This window comes from Thalassophryne amazonica, chromosome 8 (genome assembly GCF_902500255.1).
Source record: "Thalassophryne amazonica chromosome 8, fThaAma1.1, whole genome shotgun sequence".
Taxonomy (NCBI): Eukaryota; Metazoa; Chordata; class Actinopteri; order Batrachoidiformes; family Batrachoididae; genus Thalassophryne; species Thalassophryne amazonica.
The window spans coordinates 67135670-67160365 of NC_047110.1; the positions used below are offsets into that span (position 1 = coordinate 67135670).

A 24696-nucleotide genomic window follows, 5' to 3' on the forward strand; every position below is an offset into this window, starting at 1 on the left:
GGCAACGTTTCCATCATTATGGCCTGAGAGGGTGCCGGCCAAGAAAGAAGCCCCTACTCCAAAATCAACACCTTCAAGCGAGACTGAAATTTGCAGTTGCCCTTGTGGACAAGTCAAATGCCTTCTTGAGAAATGTTTTATGGTCAGACAAGACAAAGATTGAGCTGTTTGGCAAGGGGTATGTTTGGTGTAGTAAAGGTGAGGCTTTCAAACCTAAGAACATTGTACCAGCTGTCAAGCATCATGCTCTGTGGCTGTTTTGCCTGGCAGTGGTACTGATGCACTGCACAAAGTGGACGAAATAATGAAGAAGGAAGACTGCCTCCAAATTCTTCAATGTCACCTCAAATCAACAGCTAAATGGTTGAAATTTGGCCACAATTGGGTGTTCCAACAAGACAATGATCCCAAACGTACATCAAAACTGGTTGTGGGTTGGAAAAAAGAAGGTTAATATTAAGCTTCTGGAATGGCCTGCCCAAAGCACTGACCTCACCCCAACTGAAAATTTGCAGAATATGCCTAAATGCCAGGTCTGTGCCAGGAAACTAACCAATTTAAATGAACTCTACCAATTCTGCCAAGAGGAGTGGTCAAATCTCCAGGCAGAATTATGCCAGAAGCTTGTCCAATAGCTACCAGAAGTGTTGCGTCAAAGTGTAGCTTATGAAGGGACATAGCCAGATATTATCTATATGTTTGAGCCTGTGTGTATAATTTTGACCCCATATGGTTTAGAGAAGATCAAAATAAATTCAAACTTGTGTACACAATTCTTGTTTGTTTGTTTTTTTTTAAGTCATGATGTATACCACATGATGTATGTACAGTCATTCCACCCTGGCAAAAGGACAGTTCAAGGCCATCATTTAAAGCCTAAAATTACCCAAACATTCATGCCCACGATGGGGATATGTAAACGTTCGACCACAACTGTATAAAATTGTAGCTATGTATAAAATTTTGTGTAATTTTATTTTATTTGAATGACAGATTGACAGCAAATGAAGACAAATTGTTTGAACAAAAGCATCATTAATATACTTTGTTCTTTCCACAGTTTATTGCGGATTTAATATGCAACTAATGAAATAGCACTTTCTATTCACTGTAATTTTCTTCTTTAATTGCTTATCAAATCATTATTATTTGACATCCTCTTCTTAGATCATCTCTTATTATCAAGCTATAGCAGTTAATCCACTGACCCGGTTAAATTTTCATTTTCCTCTTACCACAAGGGCATGAACAGTCAGCGTCACGCAGCTTGACGCTGAGATGATGCTCATGGCCGAACAGCATGAATATTGGCTTCTGGAACCTGAGTAAAAAAGCAAAAACGATATTAGATGGTTAGTAATAAAAAATACACCACTAGATGGGGGTATTGACTTTTACAGCTTGTGGCGAAACTGGAGTCACTGTTTTGCATGGGGCAAAGCAATGTGGTACTTTTATGACATTCTGCAAATTGGGTCAGGTCAGGTCTGGTAGCTAGTGTGGTACAGCTTTACATCCACCACACTACAGAACCATCCCAGGTCATGACAGGAACCACCCAGGCAGAACACCAGTCCATCCCCACTTCCTGAAAGCAGCCATCTGTCTGTCCCAGCTGGGTGATACATGGGCATCCCCTTGGCCTTTTCCAGTAGCTGGGGTTCTCAGCACTGAGGCACCTGCGCGGTGGAACATGCTCAACCGTCCCTTAGTCTAACAACTACTCAGTTATCAGGGACGCCCAGGAGCCTGAATACTTGGACCTTCATTCTGCTTCAAAGACATCAGCATTGCCAGACATCTCTATCTAGCAACCTCATGATTCTATAAACTCTTCCCAGATGTCTTTCAAACTCTGTTTGGCATTTCACAAATGAATTTCTTACATTTGATTTTCAGAAATCAGATTTGGAGCATGCAGCTTTGGTAATTTTTCTTCCAATTATAAATGACATTGTGCCCATTCAATTCAGAACAAAGCATGCAGTTGTTGTTTATTTTTTATTTTATTTTACGATTATTAGTATACAAATAATGAACGTTTATGAGTTCAATGGTTCGAATATTTCATGAGGTGAAAGCTGGAACGTACCAGTCAACTTGGCTATGCCTCGTTGCAGGCCCGGCGCCAGAAAAAAATATTAAGGAGGCGATGAGTTTATCACAGCCCCCCCCTCCCCCAAAAAAAGTGCGCACCGGAGGGGACGTGCCTCTGAGCGTGTGTAATGAATTGGGTGCGCTCCTAGAAAGCTCATGTATTTAGGCTACACTGTTGTAAGAGACTGACTAAGAGTAAAGAGTGATGACAGTATTTTTTTAAATTATTATTTGAACGTATAGACCCTTGGTCAAGTGATCTCCTGCATACCACAAAACCAAACCAACAACTGATCTGAGAAATGACACGAGACAGTAGATTAACCCCACATACAGCCCTCCATCACAAGTGCAAACAACGCAATTGGGCATGACAGTCACACAACGGGTCAAAGATAAACCTTTCATGTACATATATTTACAACAGTACATAACTTTAATATCTATCATTGCGGGCGACTGGCCGTGAACGGAGGGACTAAGAAAATGCATACCGCACGACAACAGCATGTTATTTGCATTATTATCACTTTTTACTGAGATACACAACACGTAAGTTGGCTCACTTAACTTTTGTCGTGTCGGCAGGCTGGCACGTGCTGTTTTCCAATTTAGCCACTGCGTCCTCATCAAGATGGCTGCTTTAGCTGCTGTTCATTGTCGTACTATCCATGAGAAAATCATCCGGAATATCCATATTGGGACCAAAACACACTTCTCGCATTTTCATCTTTTCCTCTGCGGACAGTTCCCCCCCCACTGCGGACAGTTCATGGGCTGCGCGCTATGACGTCATTTGTTTATGCATAGCGGGCTGGTATAGCCAGGTACCGTCGACGTAAATCTACGATACCGGCCCAGCAATGCCCCGGTAAAGTGATAATAATATTGAATAACTAATATTTTGCTATATTTTCCAGTATTTCTTTTTCTTTCTTTTTTATTTTTATTTTTTGATAACTCTCACATCCAAGGGGGCGGGATTGATGACGTGAGGGGGCATCGCCCCCAAACGCCCCCTCGCGGCGCCGGGTCCACCTTGTTGACTGGTACGTTCCAGCTTTCACCAAATTAAATATTCCTTCCACTGAAAGAATGTAAAAACATTCATTATTTGTTTTATATAACGACTAAAATAGATGGTTGTCATTTGATATATTAATTTATTAATAACAGAAAAGTGAGTTACATTTTGGTGTGTCACTAATGCTTTGACATCAACAATCCAACACAGACTTTAAATAGGAGTCCAAAATTGTTCTCAGTCAACTTGGAAAAACAGTTAGATAGTTCAAAAATATTTCTGACAATGTAGTCCGTGATACTTCAAAAAAGCCTTTGTGTACTTCCTCAGTCTAGTGAAAAATCGCGTTGGAAATTTGTCCAGCTTTTCATCCTAACAGGTCTTCATGCCTCCAGATGGCTTATGGTGTAATGGACTGGTTTTTGTGTGTGTGTGTGTGTTAGAAGAATTAGCACCGTCAATTAGCTCGTTCAAATCGTCGTCTGTCAGCAAAACAAACTCTGCCATGTTTAACTAAACACCACCCTCACTAGTGTGTGCATGGAGGGGGTTCATAGCGTGCAATGGTACAAAATGTATGGAACCAAATCTGCACGGTAAATGGAATGAATAATCCATGCCGCGTGACATACAAAGCACCAATCAAATGACAAGGATCCACTCAGTCATTATATTATTTTTAATGATGCATCCTAGACGGAACTTTAATTTTGTACCATCAGCAAGAGAAGTGAGGGTCCAGAATAATTAGTTCTGGTATAAAAACAAGGATGACCAGAATTACATTTACAAACACCTCAAAGCAACTTCCAAGTGTGGAACAACAGTCAAGCTCAAGTAAATTCAGAGAAATAGAAATTATATTTATTTATAACACGCAACAGTGGAACCCTGTGATTAACATCATAGCTTTACAAGCACTTTGATAGGCTTGTCTGTCTATATTTTATGTTATAGTTATTCTGCACCATAAATGATGCTGTTGTGGGCCATAACAAGAGGATCGCTCATCCTCAAGTGTGTCCATCATAATCAAAAATTTAAGAGCTGAGTATGCTGTTGTTTTTACAGAGCCATAGTCACTGGCTGACTTTAGTTATCCTATGCTTGCCATGCGAATCACAGGGAACTTGCCATATTTGGCAATAGAAATTAAGTAATTCAAATGCAAATAATGAATGTTCATGGGTGCAGCGTTAGAATGTTTGCATGAGTTGAAAGATGGAACATACACGGCATCAGCCAGGTTGAATGGTATGTTCCATCTTTGAATGAAAATATTCTTTCCATTGCACAAATGGAAAATATCAATTATTTGTTTTATATGACACCTAAACAGATCTGTCATTCGATATTTTACTTTAAATTAGAATAGTGTTTTTTCTTAGAGCAGGAATTGGAAGTTCAGTGAGACCCAGCCCTCCAATTCTATTTAGGTGTCACATAAATAAAACTGTCTTAAGTCTAGCTGTTTCTTGAAAAAACAAACAAACATACAAGACAGTATGTTTGCACTTTGTATGTAAGACAACAAAAATTACATTTATGGTTGTTTCCATGTAGTTGTACATGCTTTACATACTGTATATATTTTGATTTAGTCAATCTGAATTCTAACTATCTTGTAATTTTTGACTCAAACATCACTTTTTTCATTTTCATAATAATAATAATGTAAATTTAAATTGCTTATTGTTATAGATGTTTTACTGTACTTACAGCACTGTGCAGATGTTTTAGGCACTGTCCTTAGACTAATATTTTTCATCATCAATATCATCACATCAATGTGCATATACCACACAGAGAGTGACACTGTTATTAACACGTATGTGTCATTGTTCAAAAGTGATATCTGAGTGGGAAAGAAATGCAGAGAATAGCCCAGCAGGAAGTTCAGAGCTTGATTGGTGAAAATTTACTTTAAATATCAATGTTGTATGATGTGATACTTTGATACCACAGATATGTTTTTGTGATTTCATTGTTCATTGCAAGACAGAACTTAGGTAATATGTAATTTATATTAAGATGTGAATAAGAGTGTATTTTTTTTTTTTTTTTTGTAAAAATAGGCATCAGAGATACAGATGGAGGAAGAGAGAAAAGTAAGCGAAAGAGAGGTAAGCTATAGCTTTAAAACTGTGTTTGCACCTTCATGATGTTTTAACATGACATGCCTCAAACTGGAGACGTTGGGCCAAGAGCGCCCAAGATATGGCACATTTCTTTGAAATCTTAAAAAATATATATATTTACCATGTGCCACATCATGCAAATGTGTTGGTGCATCCTGTCAATATCTGGGTGGTTTGTTGACAATGTCTTGTTGAGTCGTGTATTCTTGGCAACAAGTAAGGAAAACAAATGGCTGTCAACATTGCAACATGCTGTTTGGAATGCAACATGAAACCCATCAGATACTGCTGAGAAACAGCCAGGACGTGGTCAAGCTCACATAACAGCAGACATTCTTCCTCTTCAACTGCAACCTGCAGCAACATCCATTGCTCATAATTATTCTCTGTACTTCATAATGATGAAAATACAAAATTCGTGCTATATTTATAGAGGATTTTGGAACATGGTAGTGACTTAGCAGTGTCGTGACTACGGGGGTTCTGGGGCACTTTTCAAACTAGATGGCCCAGGCCCTAGGACCATCATGAACCAAAGCTGATGGTGATTTGGCTTATTATGAAAGGAGAAACCCCACTTAATTTGTAATGTGCGGTGTTGGTAAAGTGCTCGTTGTTACAGTGGAACAGTTTGGAGATCACAAATTAAACATCCGACACAAACCAGTCCATAAACAGAATGGCCATTTTATAGGACAGAATGGTTATAGCTTTTGGCACAAGAGAAAAGCAGGTGTAAAAGCAGTGGTGTAAAGTTGTGTAAGCAGGACTGTGCCTAGAGGGCCTTCAGTTCAAGCCACCTCCTAGCAGGGTAAATCTGGCTGGACATCATAAATACCACAGAGGTGCCCTTGAGCCCAACTGGTCAGTGGCCATCAGATCTGTATGTGGCTGGACTAGGCATTTTCCAGGTGTGAACGCGCTTGATCTGTATTATTATTTAAAACTGTATACTGGCTGCTAATGTTAGTGCACCTCAAGTGAAGGCTGTGACTATCCCAAAACAGTTCTGAGTGTCAGTACTGAGCCAGACTTGAGCATTTTGTAAAAGATGGGTATTGGCTTTAAAATTTTTGAAGTTCTCAATCAAGCCAGCACAGTGTTATATAAAGTACCGGAAAATCACACTTAAGTAAAAGTACAGATACCCCTTAAAAAAATGACTTTGGTAGAAGTTCAAGTCACCGATTGAATTGCTACTCAAGTAAAAGTCTTAAAGTATCTAGTATTTATTGTACTTAAGTATGACAAGTAATGTACAACTAAATGTACTCCGGTATTGAAAGTAAAAGTACAAGTAAATGTTAATAATCAAAAACGGACTGATTTTTTTATATTACAAAGTTTATCTAGGCTTGTAAATGACTGGTAGTATTAGTCAAAATACTGAAAATTGTGCACATCACACAAAAACACTTCAGAAAAAAGTTTTCAAAACCTAAATGAGAGTAGGCTACTCACTAGGTGTTCACAGTTATTTATTTCTATATGTATTTATTTATTTTCATTGTTACATGGTTTTATCTTTTCTGTTGTGTTTTGTTTCATTAGGTTTTTTTTTTGTCTCTTTCTCTAAAATTGTATTGTAACATTATTAGTCTATTATTATTGACTATTATTGTCTATTAGGTTGGTACAGATGCTGCACCGCACCTAATAGACAATCGGCTTTTCGGATCGGATCGGTGCAGCATCTGCAGTGATGCGGTCGCTGTATCGGACCGTCGTGGTGAAGAGAGAGCTGAGTAGGGGGGCAAAGCTCTCGATTTACCGATCGATCTACGTTCCGATCCTCACCTATGGTCATGAGATTTGGGTCATGACCGAAAGAACGAGATCGCGAGTACAAGCGGCTGAGATGAGTTTCCTCCGCAGGGTCGCTGGGCGCTCCCTTAGAGATAGGGTGAGGAGCTCGGTCACTCAGGAGAAGCTCGGAGTCGAGCCGCTGCTCCTCCACGTCGAAAGGAGACAGTTGAGGTGGCTCGGGCATCTTTTCCGGATGCCCCCTGGACACCTCGCTGGAGAGGTGTTCCAGGCACGTCCCATTGGGAGGAGGCCCCGGGGAAGACCCAGGACACGCTGGAGGGACTACATCTCTCGGCTGGCTTGGGAACACCTTGGGGTTCCCCGGAGGAGCTGGGGGAGGTGTGTGTCGATCGGGAGGTCTGGGCGGCTTTGCTTGAGCTGCTGCCCCCGCGACCCGACTCCGGATAAAGTGGAAGAAAATGGATGGATGGATGGATGGATGGATGGATATTGTCTATTATGTAGACTATTATTGTTGTTGCTATTGTTAATATATGAATAAAAATAAATTAAAAAAATTACAATTTGACTCTTTTCTGACAATGAACGCTGAGCCATTAATTATACAGAAAACAAATCAACACAAACGTGCTGATGCGAACAGCTTAATGCTAACTTTAACATTGAAAACGCCATAGACATGCTAACGCGTTAGCATCGGTCTTGTTTTTAAGTTATAAAATACCTCTATCAACTAATTCAGAAGACCATAACAGGTCGGTTTAACATAAAAATATTAAATATTACGCACAGACATATGCTCTTCAGGGTTTTAGTGGGGAAAAATTAGAATAAAGCGAAATTAACCCTCTGGGGCCAACGATGTTGTATACGACGGCTAAGACCAAGCTTTACTAAATTATAAATAACTTTTGAATAATATGAGATAGAAACTTACTTTTTTTTTTTTGCTGAAAGGTTAACTCCGCGGACTTTCGAGCCATCCATCGGCCATCTTTGTACTCCCCATAGAAACTGTGTGATGACATGCGCAAGCAACGTGAGTGTCTAATCTGAATTAGTTCACCGTTACATGGTTTTACAAAATCCAATCGTAGGGCAGATTTACGTCACATGAAAAACCAAAGATCATAATAATAGTGATATGTTACTAGTTGGCCCATTTGAATAGCTCCCTGGCTGCTCCAATGAGTACATACTATTAGTACATACTTACTCAGTGCGCCCTGCGCCATTAAGCACAGCGATCAGTGAAAGCAGGAGCAGACGGAGAGCCTCTGATGACAATCTCACGTGCTCAGAGTGTTTAACTATCAGGATTGCTCCACTAGTTTGCATGTGAATGTTACTGGATAACTCTGTTGCTTTCTCTGCATAAAGCACTGTTTACCATATCAGTGGACAACAAAACGCATAGACCATTTTGTATATGTTGTTCAAAATGTGCATTTGTGTTTATTGTTTGAACCTTTTTGTTGTACAGTCTTAAACACAAGACCTCAAATTACCTTTATAAAGTGTCAAAACAGTTGATGTTTATTATAGTTTGCTGTGTGTTTTGAATAAATGAGTGTGGAAAATTATTTTTTGCTTTATTTTTTCCTTGCCTATTTTTGATTGTAAACCTTTATTACATGTATAAAACACAACAAAAACATATATTCTGAAAGCACAGGTTGTCCTGAAAAAAGAGACATAAAACATGATTGTCGGATGCAGGGAGAGCTGTTAACAGCAATAATAAAACATTTATGCCAGGCGAGTGAACTGTCCAAAAAATGCCCTCGGACCCCAGAGGGTTAAACAATGAATCCACGAATCGTAGATCGAGGCACTGCTTCGATCTGCGAATCACTGCTTCGATCTGCGAATCACTGCTTCGATTGGTTGAAGGTTCAAAGCAAAGCCGCGCTGCAGAATAGTTGATTACAGACCCGCTGCAGGTCTGTAATTAGAGAAATTATTATTTTCCTGACAAACACCCCCCCAGTGCGCAACTGAAAAAAAGCCTACCGGACATGCCTCATGACAAATCGGCCTGACTTCGTTGCAGTCACTAGCTGTCTCTGGGTGAAAACACGTTTTTTTTCGTGTGTGTGTGTGTTGTTGTTGTTTTTTTTTTTGTAATGAGTAATGGCATGGCGCATAGAAAATACATCGGAGTAGAAGTATGCAATTAATGTCGGAAATGTAGTGAAGTAAAAGTGAAAGTAAGCTGAATTAAAAAACTCAAGTAAAGTACAAAGTCTCCCAAAACGTACTTAAGTACAGTAGTGAAGTATTTTTACTTCGTTACTATACAACACTGAGCCTGCATTTAAAGGCTGTCAGCAAACAAAGATGTTTTATGTGTTTATTACAGCACATTGCTAACATGTAGTTTATACTCACATTTAAACTGTCATATTTTAGTCCCAAGTTGTTTTCGGGTGCTTTCACGCCTACCTTGCTTGGTCTTTAGGTTTTTGAACCAAAATAGCAGGTGTGAAAACTGCTTTAGATTACAGTCTGGGCCAATGGTTGAAAATTTGGTTTGACGACAACAGGTGGTGTCAATCAACTTATCATGGTTCGGGTCCTTTGCACTGTTAAAACACTTCAAGAATGTATCTGAGCTTCGGATCCATTACAAGAATTTGAGGCAGGTTATTGTCTCCCACGAAACAGTACATAAAGAAAAGAAATGAACACTAGTAATTAAGTCCCTTCAGGTGCTCCCTTGTTTCAGAAGTTCAACAGTCACATGTTGATTTGGCACACATTTTTACACCAGATACCCTTCCTGATGCAACATCACATTACATGGAGAATAGGCAGGGGTAAGTTTTGAACCAGGAACCTTCTGCACTGGAAACACCAGCCCAGCCCAACAAAATGAACAATAATTTAATTAACTGAAAGATGCAGCAGAGTTTGACATTTTACACAACATCATTAAAACAGGAAAGTCTGGCCCTGGTGGTTGCTTCAAATTTCAACTTTTTGTGAGGGGGTAGCTTAATTCCTTTCTGTAGTATCACACAAATGATTCACATTTACCTGATTTATACTAGTTAACTCGCCGCACTTAAATAGTCGGCCTCTCACTGTCTCCCGTTTCTCATTGCTAAAGATAAAATAACACCGGTATGTCCTTGTCACTGCTAATTTTTATTTTTTGATGGCAAATGCAGCCAGTTAAAATACCATAACAATATAGTATAGTTGCAAAGAAAGTAATTTGTTTATTCATTTTACTCCATTCAAACTGAACTTCCAAAGTCAGACATCACATGTACATGAATTAAAATTACAAGACAGCTAATTTGTGCTCATGGTCATACAACCCTAACGGTGTTCAGCGTACAATTTATGTCATGATTTTTTATTTCATTCTATGAAAGCATTTTGTTTTGTTCTTGTTGCCAAATAACTGCACATTTAAAAAAATTGATGAAACAAAATTGTTTTGTTTGCATTTATTTCTGATCATATTTTAAAACGTGTTTATAAAACATAGGGGTGCCAACAATTTTGTCCATGTGTGGAGATGCCTGAGTGTTGCGGACCCCAGTGGCTACAGAAGGGCAAGGGGACGGTCATGCTTCACATGGCTGTGGCAGATAGATGGTTACTTTTGAGAGGTGGGAAACGATTGGTTGTGTGCCTGGGTGGCTGCCATCTAGTATTTGGGGAGGTTCCATGATGTGATGGATGCACCGATGTGCAACACCGGCACATGCTCCCAGACTTGGTTTGACTCTTGTTAGCATTGTGATCATTCATAACGGTACCATTTTTTTACTCAACCAAACCTATATAAACTGCCTAGATAATAAGAGAACAATGTAAGTGTTATTCATTAGCCTGTTATGATACTGCCTGCTGTATATTAGAAAACGGGTAATATATAATTCAAAGGACTACGTGCCTAGTTTTGATTGTGTACTCATGCTTCCGTTAGGTTGGCAGTGGAATCCAAATGTTTCGAGAGCTTTAGCTCCAGCTTCAGTATGCACCAAAGTTCATATTTCCCGCCAAACGCTACTCTAGTGTTATCTCTATTGGAATCATATGTATTCTTTCTTTACTACATGCTTGATCTCAGACTTTTCTGCTTTTTCAACCGGTAGTATCCTTGTTTGCAAGCTTTCATACATGTGTAAGATCGTAGCTCCACTCTGTTATGGTAAATAGACCAACAAAATCATGGCATTTCGTGATGGCACCATGAAAAGTGGATGATGAATGAAAATGAATCTATTAGTTTGTGATACTGTATTGACATCACGAAAATATGGTGCTTTTTGTGACAGGACACATTAAAACATAGAACCAAAACAGTCTGTAAAACAGGTAAATAAGAGATGCTAAGTCCATAAATCAGGGTGATCTCGCTGGTAAAGTTTTTGTATTAAGCCAAAATGCACTAATAGCACATAGTGGGATGTGACAAACTTTCATGAAAAACGGGATTGAAAACAAAAGTACTACACTGTTTGGAAAGGTTAGACCTTACTTGTGCGAAGCACCTTGAGGCAGCTTTGTGTTATGTGTCGGACGCAGGACGGAGAACCGACCAGCGTTTGAAGGACCCAGTATGAAATAAGCAGAGCACGGTACAAAGGATAACAAAATTTAATGACATAACAGTGACGTGCAAAATACAAACAAATAAGTGCGCGGTCTGGCGTGGTGGAATGCCGGTGTGCTCCCAGCAGCACTAACGGTCCGGAGCCAGAAACAGTTCGGACCCAAGGACCCCGCCGACACCCCCCAGGTGGCCGCGACAAACCGAGTCTGTGAAAGAAGAAACCATCATGTGAGTCCACACTCCACACACAGAGAGACCACTCAAAGGTGTACATAAACAGCAAACACTTCCTGGCTTAATCACTAATCAGCTTCCCACCCTGCAGGCATGGAACCCCCAGTTCACATTCTCAACTGCAGTGGAAGCTGATTAAACGACTAACATAACAGCTCAATATAATAAGGTGTGAGGGACACCACATTTACTGACTGTACTTATGTTAGTCACAAAACCTAACGTACCTCAGGAAGTGTGCTGACGAGCGTGAGACCTCACCCCCTCCTCTTTCACAGACCATGGCATCAAACCTGGACGGTCTCTGCATCCATGATGATGAGATGGCTCTCGAGACGACGATCTCACCCGTCTGGTCACAAGGTCGAGTCTCTGGCAAATACACACTGTGTACTCCAGCCTTAAATGCAACCATGCCCCAATCCATGTAGATGCACCACAGCTGTGAGTCCTGACGAGCTGCACATGACCAGCCTCAGGTGATCAGGGTGAGGTCCTGATAGCTCAGCCACACAGCCACTCAGTCCTGAATGCAAGCCACCTGGAAGGAAAAACAAAAGACAGAACAGAAGACAGAAACAAAAGGCAGCCAGGCACCCCCAGCCATACAACAGCTTTGTTGTGATTTGGAGCTATATAAATTAAATAAATTGAAATTAATTGAATTGAAATTACATTAATATTTTTGTTAAGAATAAGAACAAGCGGTGTCATGTGAAGGTCTGTACATATAACTTTAAGTTATTTTAATTTTCAAGCTACATGTGGAGAACTGGTATGGATCCATTCATCAGGGGTGCCCTAAATAACAAATAGATTGTTTTTTAATTTTTACTTTTTCAACAATGGTATTATAATACTATTACTAGTATACTGAATACGAATTTTTTTTATTTAAAAAGGCCTATATAGTACATAACTACAGCTTCCCAAAAAGATGAAAAATAGTCTTTTAAAATTGCAAACTATCACATACCTTCACAACTCTAGATGGTCGAATATTTCAGGGCCATCTCACACTCTGTCTATATGGAAAAGAGGTTATATGCCATCATGTCAAAAAAGACCAAAGCCCTCGAGCACACAGGGTAGAAAAAGGAGAGAAGAGGAGGAAAAATGGAAAAAAGACAGATATAATATAGGATGACTGATGATAAAATACAATGGAACATAGTCCGACAACATGGTACCTTGGGTTTCTGGCATTTGTCACGTTTGACTTTCAAACATAACCTTTAAAAACATTAAAGTTGAATATTATAATACAAATTATAAATACAATAATTTGATTTATAGTTTGTATTATGATACATTTTTATTACTCTTTTCACTTTTTTTGTTTGTTTGTTTCTAAAATAAGGAAAGCATCTAAGACAAAAGCTATGACCTTTCTTTGTAAGTGTATGAACACAATAACTGGTGGTTAATTAGCGGTGATGTAGATAAAAAAGTTGCCAAGGGCACCAAATTGGTCAAGGCCCTCTCCGTACATGGGTCAATTACCAGTTTGGTTGGAACTAAAATGACCTTCACTTGACTCCTTTAATTATAGCAATAGCTAAATTAATTTCATGTTTTGAGGATAACAACTGAACTAATATGTGATAAAAATTAGAGTTCCACACTGGTTCCATCCCAGATTGGTTGCTGCATTGACCCCGAATGAATGAGCGAGAGAGAGAGAGAGAGAGAATCAATAAATTGATCAGCAATGATTTGTTTCTTGCTCATTATGTTGCCCTCTTGTAATGATGACTGCAGGAAGTTTTTTCAGTTTTCTGTATAACAGACAACCTAATATATTTTAAGTGAGTCTTTCTCTTGACTTCACTGTGTCAAGAAGTCAACCTTTGCACTTTTAAAAGCTGAAGGATTGTGAAGAATGTGTTGCCTTAGAGGGAATCATCATATCGTTTACACTGCATTCAGATTTAGGGTGTAAAGCTGCACAAGGATCAACAGAGTGACATAACGCACTGTATTTCAGGGCCACTGAACAGCTTTTCAGAGAGTGAGTGTGTGTGTGTGTGTGTGTGTGTGTGTGTGTGTTTGACAGAGAGAGAGATGTACTGTACACGGCATGCACACACTGCCTGAAGAACAACAGCAAAAAGGGCTTTGCTTTAAATGATTCAGTACAAAAGATGAAATATTTATTGAGGTGAAAGATTCATGTATGCCACATCTATGAACTCATTGCTGCATGGCCACATACTGGCCCCAACATCACATGTTAAATACTAAAAAGTGGTTTTATCATTTGCTGAAAAAATTCTCTCTGAAAACCAATTTGTTTTTTCCCTTTGGAAAAACTTTTTCATGGAATATTTTGAATTCTATACAAGCAAAGGTTATTTGATGAGTCCACCAGTAGTATAGCTGCAAATGTCAATGAAATGCATCCATAAATAAAAACCATTTTTGCCAGCATCTATATATTAAAAGCCAAGTGGCCTCTGTGTACGTGTTTGCATGCGTGCATGAGTGTGTGCATGTGTGTTACTTTGATCATGGAGAAACAGGGGAAAGCTGACATTTGCTGTTTGGTTTGTTTATGTCTTCTGGATCAACGATGAACGCTGCCAAAAAGGAACATTGATAGGACTAATATTTTTGGAGAAAGTATGGATATTAGCTAACAACAGTGAACAATGGATGTTAATTACATTCTGGACTCACACACCATTCCAGATCATTATAGAAACTTTGCATAATTTATTACCACCCTTGAAAAATGTCAGCTACCTATTTTATAAACACTACCCAGTCTAGAGCCCATGGATCCCCACAGGCAACACACTAGTTGTATAATTCAGGGCTCAAAATAGTACATGTATGTGCTAGTTTGTGAACGTATTATTCGAGCGGTGCACATAATTTTATACTGCACTTGCACTGGTGCAAGTAACTTTATCCAAGTTTTATCAACTATAAGCACCAGGAAAATGAACAAATAAAGGAATAAATAAGGGGAAAAAAACAATTTCCAGTGTGTTGTCTTCGTCTTTCCTGCATTTTATGACTGTCACACACAGAGCTCTATTTGTTGTGTTCGCGTGCGCACATGTAAACAAAGAAAATAAAAAAAATCTGGCTGGCTGGGTTCCTCTCTCTCTCTCTCTCTCTCTCTCTCTCTCTGCCTTCAAACTCTGTCATCATTGTGTTATAAACCACTCACCATTTGTTTTATTATACATCTGTGTCGTTAATAAAGTTATCTTCACAGACGATTAGTTCACGCACGCACATAAAAAAAAGAGAAAAACTGGCTGCCGCTGCGGTTCCTTTACGGAACCCGGGAGAGGTCACTTAAAGTGATATTTTTTTTTCTGGCCATGATAATTTGTGCGCACGTTTTCCTTTAATTGAGCCCACAAATTAATAAAACATGCTCTCAAATTAATAAAATGTGCTCATGTTTTCCTGGCCGTGATAATTCGTGCGCATGTTTTCCTTTAATTGAACCCTCGAATTAATAAAACGTGCGCATGGTTTCCTTTCATTCAAAATTAACTCCATAATATGACCTAAATTGTAATTTTCACCACAGGGAGATGCTTTGCCCTCAGCATCCTTTTTAATGTGATTAAACTCCAGGCGTTGCCATGCTGGGCAGCTGGAATTCTCTGTATGTCCTTGTGCGCAACAACCATGATGATATACTCTGACCAGATCCATTTCTAATGGGGAAATGTATCACACTGTCTGCTGGTTTGTTGACTAATAGCCAACATTTATGTGTCAAGACAATATTGAGTGCACGTTTTACAAATTGTGGCCACGTTTAAGTAGATTGTGTCCTTGTTTCGCTCAAACGATGCTTAAAACATGCCCACAATATAATAAAACGTGCGCACAATATCATAAAATGTGCGTACAATATAATAAAATGAGTGCACATTCTCTTCACTGCTGCTGCTGCTGCTCTCCCCTCAAACTCTCCCCAGAGAGGAAGAGTCTGACACATCAGAGGAGGAGTTTTAAGGTTGATATAAGACTGACTTTTGGTTGTGCAAGTAACTTTTTTTGGTGCAAGTAATTTTTGTGTTACTAGCAGCAGTGCAAGTAGGGTAAAAATGTATTTTGACCCCTGATAATATAGTACCATCAATGCTTATTTTTATTAAGAGTAATGTGTTTTGCATATTTATTATATACTCATACATGTAGCTCATGTTTCTTTTGTGTTGCAGAATAAATTAACAATCAAACAAACTTGAAGAATAAACTGGGAAGATGTTAAGATGAATCATATGTAATTGATGGCTTGTCTCAGAAATCCATGTGCAGGAAACCGTGCAGGGAAACAAAATTAATCTTCATGACTTGGGGTTGTGACAACAGTTAAGATGTTTATTGATTAAATGCCAACTGTCCAGGTGAACGCCATTCACAAGTGAGTCAACCTATTTCAACAATCTGTCACCAAAACAACTTTTGCGAGCACGTCATCAGTGAATGAAAAAGTGTCCAGTGCCGGAAGCTTTGGGTTGACGTAATCCTATGTGTAATATTTCCGCAATTCTGTCTTTTGTCATGACCTCCAAAGCAACATATCACTATGCAAAAGTGCATGAAATCATCAGAAGAGTTGTGGTTTGGCAGCATTGTCTTTACTCTGAGTTATTTGTTATTTCTTTGAAATTTTGCTCAAAAACACACTGTAGAGAAGTTACTGACTGTTGTCACGTACCTTGCTGATAGTTGCCTACACTATGGAAATCTTAGGATAACCATATTCCTGAAACCTGACATAATTAGTGATGAAGATGTGAATCCACATACAGAAACACAAACGGAACTCTTCCGCTGATTTTGTGCACATGCTCCATAGTGTTGTGCTGCATTGCATTTTTTGGTCAGTGACAAAGCAATGAATTAAGCGAATAGAAATAAAAAAACTGAAAGCTGTCACATTGTTCAAAATCCATTTTTATCATCCTTTAACCATTAGATACGGATGAGAATTAGAATTAAACATCTCAATAATACAGTTCCATGCCTGTGTTTGTACTGTAGAAACTACTCCACTGTAGGAAAAATGGAGACCTGAAATGGCTCCCTGAGACAGTCTACACTTTTTGATACACCCACCTTCGGAAAGGAAAGGAAATGTGCTCCCCCAACCTCTCTGTCTCTAAGCCCCCGGTATAGCGATCAGCATGTCCGTCTGTTCATCTGTTTTCACTTGTTAGTGTGATATCTCAAGAACCAGTTGACCAATTTCATTCATATTTAGCGTAAGGGTGTACTTGGGTGAACCCCCAACACTTTGTATTACTGATTTTTGGGGAGTGGCGGGATATATCATCTCCTGATGACTGTTGTTTAAACAGCATCGGTTTTTCATTGAAGACAGAGATCTCTAAGCCTGCTCCTGGAGACCACCTGTCCTGTTGTTTTCTAACTCCTCTACTCCACCCACAGCTAAATAACTCATTTATAGGTGTGTCCAGCCAATCTAGAGCTCAGAATCACTGGAGTTAATTAGTCAGGTGTGAGTAGAGCAGCTCAACATGGAGAACATGCAGAGCAGGTACTGTCCAGGAGGAGAGTTGGAGGCCCTCGATTTAAGGGAAAAATCTGGAAAGTTGCAACTCTAATTCTATTTTGAGATATTTTTAGGATCATCTTTTCACTCAAGACAAAGATGAATTTTAATCGGCGCATTATTTATTTAGCATGCAAACACCATGACAGCTAGCAGAAGCTAACTGGCTAATTGAAGTTATTGGATATGGCAATAAGAACTTAGATTAAACCATTTCTTGTCACCACCGAACAGCTGAAAATGTCATTAGAAGTGATCATTTCTTAATAACATTTACATTTACTCTGATGGACTACCCAGCAGTGGGGAATAAGTTTCATTACACTAGAAGTCTTTCAGAAAGCGCTGTAACTAGGTTTAAGGACATGATTCCTTCTTTATGTTCTCTAATGCCATATACCAACACAGTGCAGAGTAGCTACCTAAACTCTGTAAGTGAGATAGAGTATCTCGTCAATAGTTTTACATCCTCATTGAAGACAACTTTGGATGCTGTAGCTCCTCTGAAAAAGAGAGCTTTAAATCAGAAGTGCCTGACTCCGTGGTATAACTCACAAACTCGTAGCTTAAAGCAGATAACCCGTAAGTTGGAGAGGAAATGGCGTCTCACTAATTTAGAAGATCTTCACTTAGCCTGGAAAAAGAGTCTGTTGCTCTATAAAAAAGCCCTCCGTAAAGCTAGGACATCTTTCTACTCATCACTAATTGAAGAAAATAAGAACAACCCCAGGTTTCTTTTCAGCACTGTAGCCAGGCTGACAAAGAGTCAGAGCTCTATTGAGCTGAGTATTCCATTAACTTTAACTAGTAATGACTTCATGACTTTCTTTGCTAACAAAATTTTAACTATTAGAGAAAAAATTACTCATAACCATCCCAAAGACGTATCGTTATCTTTGGCTGCTTTCAGTGATGCCGGTATTTGGTTAGACTCTTTCTCTCCGATTGTTCTGTCTGAGTTATTTTCATTAGTTACTTCATCCAAACCATCAACATGTTTATTAGACCCCATTCCTACCAGGCTGCTCAAGGAAGCCCTACCATTATTTAATGCTTCGATCTTAAATATGATCAATCTATCTTTGCTAGTTGGCTATGTACCACAGGCTTTTAAGGTGGCAGTAATTAAACCATTACTTAAAAAGCCATCACTTGACCCAGCTATCTTAGCTAATTATAGGCCAATCTCCAACCTTCCTTTTCTCTCAAAAATTCTTGAAAGGGTAGTTGTAAAACAGCTAACTGATCATCTGCAGAGGAATGGTCTATTTGAAGAGTTTCAGTCAGGTTTTAGAATTCATCATAGTACAGAAACAGCATTAGTGAAGGTTACAAATGATCTTCTTATGGCCTCGGACAGTGGACTCATCTCTGTGCTTCTTCTGTTAGACCTCAGTGCTACTTTTGATACTGTTGACCATAAAATTTTATTACAGAGAATAGAGCATGCCATAGGTATTAAAGGCACTGCGCTGCGGTGGTTTGAATCATATTTGTCTAATAGATTACAATTTGTTCATGTAAATGGGGAATCTTCTTCACAGACTAGGGTTAATTATGGAGTTCCACAAGGTTCTGTGCTAGGACCAATTTTATTCACTTTATACATGCTTCCCTTAGGTAGTATTATTAGACGGTATTGCTTAAATTTTCATTGTTACGCAGATGATACCCAGCTTTATCTATCCATGAAGCCAGAGGACACACACCAATTAGCTAAACTGCAGGATTGTCTTACAGACATAAAGACATGGATGACCTCTAATTTCCTGCTTTTAAACTCAGATAAAACTGAAGTTATTGTACTTGGCCCCACAAATCTTAGAAACATGGTGTCTAACCAGATCCTTACTCTGGATGGCATTGCCCTGGCCTCTAGTAATATTGTGAGAAATCGTGGAGTCATTTTTGATCAGGATATGTCATTCAAAGCGCATATTAAACAAATATGTAGGACTGCTTTTTTGCATTTACGCAATATCTCTAAAATCAGAAAGGTCTTGTCTCAGAGTGATGCTGAAAAACTAATTCATGCATTTATTTCCTCTAGGCTGGACTATTGTAATTCATTATTATCAGGTTGTCCTAAAAGTTCCCTAAAAAGCCTTCAGTTAATTCAAAATGCTGCAGCTAGAGTACTGACGGGGACTAGAAGGAGAGAGCATATCTCACCCATATTGGCCTCTCTTCATTAGCTTCCTGTTAATTCTAGAATAGAATTTAAAATTCTTGTTCTTACTAATAAGGTTTTGAATAATCAGGTCTCATCTTATCTTAGGGACCTCGTAGTACAATATCACCTCAATAGAGCGCTTCGCTCTCAGACTGCAGGCTTACTTGTAGTTCCTAGGGTTTGTAAGAGTAGAATGGGAGGCAGAGCCTTCAGCTTTCAGGCTCCTCTCCTGTGGAACCAGCTCCCAATTCAGATCAGGGAGACAGACACCCTCTCTACTTTTAAGATTAGGCTTAAAACTTTCCTTTTTGCTAAAGCTTATAGTTAGGGCTGGATCGGGTGACCCTGAACCATCCCTTAGTTATGCTGCTATAGACGTAGACTGCTGGGGGGTTCCCATGATGCACTGTTTCTTTCTCTTTTTGCTCTGTATGCACCACTCTGCATTTAATCATTAGTGATCGATCTCTGCTCCCCTCCACAGCATGTCTTTTTCCTGGTTCTCTCCCTCAGCCCCAACCAGTCCCAGCAGAAGACTGCCCCTCCCTGAGCCTGGTTCTGCTGGAGGTTTCTTCCTGTTAAAAGGGAGTTTTTCCTTCCCACTGTAGCCAAGTGCTTGCTCACAGGGGGTCGTTTTGACCGTTGGGGTTTTACATAATTATTGTATGGCCTTGCCTTACAATATAAAGCGCCTTGGGGCAACTGTTTGTTGTGATTTGGCGCTATATAAAAAAATTGATTGAATTGAAGTGTCTAGTTCAGGGGTAGGCAACGAATGCTGAGACACTACAGGTTTCCCTTGCAACCAATCACCTCAGCAGGTGGGTTGCTGATGAGCTTCTCCCCTGAACATAAACACCTGATCGTCAATGAAATCACCAGCTGAGACAACTGATCATAAATGAAATCACTTGCTGAGGTGGCTGGTAACAAGGAAAACCTGCAGTGTCTCAGCCCTTCATGGCACGATTGTCCACCCCTGGTCTAGTTGAACAGACTGTCCAGTAACATTAATTTGCCAGTTAGCTTCTGCTTGTTGCCACAGTGTTTGCTTACTAGATAGGTATGTGACAATAAAATTCATGTTTTCCCCAGTGAAAAGATGATCCGACCCAAAAACATCTAAAATAAAGTGTAGGTTGGAATTTTCCAGTGACAGTCACAGAAGCAGGGAGCGTATCATCTTCAAATGAGCTTTTTAAGGATACATCAGTTTAGTGTATATTGGTTTCCTCCCTCCAAATATTAACATCTGGTGTAGACACACTGGTGAAAACATGAGCCATTTAACTGAAAGCATTCTTTTGGAACAACTATTTTTTTCCACCAAATATTCTTCAACTATCTCAGTATCTTAAGAATCACAATGTGGTATTGTGAACAAAACTATTTTCTTTTGGCTTCTCCCATTTTACTTGGGATGATGACAGCAGATTCCATATGGAGCCACATGTTGATTTAACACAAATTTGATGCCAAGTGCCCTTCCTGTTGCAACTCCAGATGTACAAAGAGAATGGGGCACGGGTGGCGTTGGTCCTTCTTGTTCTGCACTAGTTGTGCTAATTGATTGCACCACCGTGCTAGCCATTTACTGAGGTACCAAAAAACATGACTGCTCACGATGTCATCACCTTTCATCACTGAGGATGTTTTAGGGTTTGAATGCTAACCATTTAGGGGCTACCACCCAATTTACAACAGATCAAAGTACTCTGAATGATCGCATATCAGGATCTCAGAAGAACCCAGTGCTTTTTTCAAATGCAGATTTTACAGATTACTAGTTATTAATTCATTTGTCTCAGTATAATCTCAACTACCCTGAAAAACAAAACACACAAAAACAACCCAAAAACAAAGCAATAATCTGACTACAGTTTTCATGTCAGATTCCTCTATAATTGATCATGTACTAGACGTAGGCAGTTTCACACACAGAAAATGGTTAAAAACATGAATTAAGACAGCGCTGTCAGCATTGACATCTGAGAGTAATTCAGTTTCATGTTTACTGTGCTTGAATGAAAAAAGCAGTTTAAAAAAAATACTGGACCAAAAAAGTAAACATCCTTTTGTGTTATAATGCTATGACAATGATGGCTGTTAAGGGTACAGTTCTCAAAAAATGCCTTCAGACAGGGATATTAATTTTGCTCCCAAACCCTAGGGTTCACCCTTCACATGACACAGAGCACTGGCAGTCCTGGTCTACATGCAAGCCATGAGCATACAGTGACACATAACCTTGCCCTGTCACCACCCTCGCCAGTGTGTCAGCTAGCATTATTATGATTGACGTTGAGCCAGCACCAAACTCCAGCCCTCTGAGATCTGTATAACCTCGCCCTGGCTGTGCACCATGGCTAGGACATTTGAGGCATGGTGCATGAGCATAATGAATAACTGAATTTTATTGCTCATTTTACAGCTTATTTTAAAGGTAAAAAAATCACTAAAATTAAATTTTTGCACATTTTTTTCCAAACTGAGTGCTGTAGTATAACCAGCAGGAGACCACTGATGTGTGCTGTGAATTTGGTGACACCACACCTAAATTTATTGAATATTTTTCTGGTTTCTTGTTTTTGCACTTTATAGACGTTCCCAATGTTTTCGATTCACAGCCACCTGCTCGTTCAGATTAATATTGTTTTTCCAGCTCAGAGGACGGCTCATATGGATAAAAATAAGGTTGTAGCTCGTTGTCTACCTTCCTGAGGTTATAAACTAGTGTTGTTTGTTTTGCTACAATGTTTCTCTTTAGATTATTGAGCTGTTTACCAGAGGGGGAGGTGTCTGTCCTCTGTGAGTTTGACATTACATTACCGTTTGACAGGTGGACCATCCCAGTCAAACTCACCTGACACTGTCCCCAGAGCGGTACACATCCAGCCGGGAAGAGTGCTTGACACCAGAAGGGAGAGCTCAGATCACCTTCCCACCTCTGATGATTTCCATGATTTTCCTTTCTAAATCATTGGTTGTGTGGATCAGCAGTTTCAGTTAAATATATCATATAGCAGACAAACAGTGATATTTGAGAAGTAAAATGAAGTTCATATGATTTACAGAAAGTGTGCAATAATTCTTTAAACAAAATTAGGCAGGTGCATAAATTTGGGCACCCCAACAGAAAAATACATCAATATTTAGTAGATCCTCCTTTTGCCAAAGTAAAAGCCTCTAAATGCTTCCTATAGGTTCCTATTAGGGGCTGGATTCTGGTTGAAGGTATTTTGGACCATTCTTCTTTACAAAATATCTCCAGCTCAGTCAGGTTTGTTGGTTTCCGAGCATGGACAGCCCACTTAAAATCATGCCACAGATTTTCAATAATATTCAGGTCTGGGGACTGACCATTCCAGAACATTGTACGTGTTCCTCTGCCTGAATGCCTTAGTAGGTTTTGAGCAGTGTTTATGGTCGTTGTCTTGTTGAAAGATCCAGCCTCAGCGCAACTTCAACTTTGTCACTGATTCATGAACATTGTTCTCAAGAATCTGCTGATATTGATTGGAATCCATGTGACCCTCAACTTTAACAAGATTCCCAGTACCTGCACTGGCCACACAGCCCCACAGCATGATGAAACCACCTCCAAATTTAGCATCTTTGAATGCTGTGTTCTTTTTCAGCCATGCATACCACCCCTTGTTATGTTGACATAACTGAATTTTAGTTTCATCAGTCCACAGCACCTTATTCCAAAATTAAGCTGGCTCATCCATATGTGCTTTAGCATACCTCAAGCGACTCTGTTTGTGGTGTGTATGCAGAAAAGGTTTCCTCTGCATTACAGCATCATACAGCGTCTTTTTGTGCAAAGTGCACTGTATAGTTGAATGATGCAGAGACACTATCTTCAGTAAGATCATGTTGTAGGTCTTTCGAGCAGGTCTGTGGGTTGACTATGACTGTTCTCACCATCCTTTGCTTTAGCTTATCTGAGATTTTTCTTGTCCTACCACTTCGGGCCTTAACTAGTACTGTGCCTACGGTCTTCTGCTTCCTCACTATGTTCTTCACAGTGGAAACTGACAGCTGATATCTCTGAGATAGCTTTTTTGTCTCCTTCCCCTAAACATGATGTTGAACAATCTTTGTTTTCAGGTCATTTGAGAGTTGTTTCGAGGCTCCCGTGTTGCTACTCATAAGAAGAGATGCAAAGAGGGGAAACATTTGCAAATGGCCACCTTAAATACCCTTTATCATGATTCGATTCACCTGTGTAAGGAGGTCAAGGGTCATTGAGCTTACCAAACCAATTTTGTATTCCAATAATTAGTGCTAAATGTATTCAAATCAATAAAATGACAAGGGTGCCTAAATTTATGCACCTGCACAATTTTGTTATGTTGCACACTTTCTGTAAATACTAGAAACTTCATTTCACTTCAGGGAAAGCCAAACAAAGACACTGTAGATTAAAAATGATAATGCACCAAATCTGACTTAGCAAATGCACCGTTGTTCTGAGAACAGTCTGACTGTGTGAAGTCAGTCATGTTTTGTATCCTCAATGTAAGTTCAAACTCCAGTCACGGGCATCACTGCCATTGCTGTTGTTTGCTAGAATGTGAGCTTCCTTGTGGCTATGGGATTTTAATAATGTATGCCAGCTGTGATCTGGCTTTGCCTGGTGGTTTTATGCTTTAGCAAAACCATTTTATGACCTTCACTTTCTTGCCATCGAATCATCTCTGATGATGCAAAGAATGAGATACATGAGTTGAAATGTTAAATGTTATATAGATAGTACATATGCATGTTTGCGATCACAGTAGTTCCTGTAAAAATGAATTTGATGTAATCGTCTAATCCCAAGCATAAAAGATAAACACAATTACAATGGGAGGGAGCTCTTCCTCTAGGAAAACTTTGTGATTTATTTAACCTTTTATGGAGGCATGGGCTTCAGGTCAAAGAATAGTTTATTGTAATTTGAGGTGGCTCTGCATGTAGATCCAAGATATTTTTTTTTCCTTTTTTTTTGTCATCAATTGATTTGTCCACTCTGAAAATCCAGATAATCCTAAAAATGTACGAGGTCTGTCCAACAAGTAACAGACCTTTTTATTTTTTTTCAAAAACCATATGGATTTGAATCACGTGTGATTGCATCAGCCAAGCTTGAAC

At 39.3% G+C, this 24696-nt stretch overlaps 1 long non-coding RNA gene across 1 annotated transcript; it reads left to right on the forward strand.

The window, feature by feature from the left end:
* Window positions 1-18: 18 nt before the first annotated feature.
* On the forward strand, window positions 19-22867 carry LOC117515819. Its single transcript, XR_004562229.1, has 3 exons — window positions 19-95; window positions 12197-12201; window positions 22855-22867. It is a non-coding gene; the product is annotated as an uncharacterized LOC117515819 (long non-coding RNA).
* The last annotated feature ends 1829 nt before the right edge of the window (window positions 22868-24696 follow it).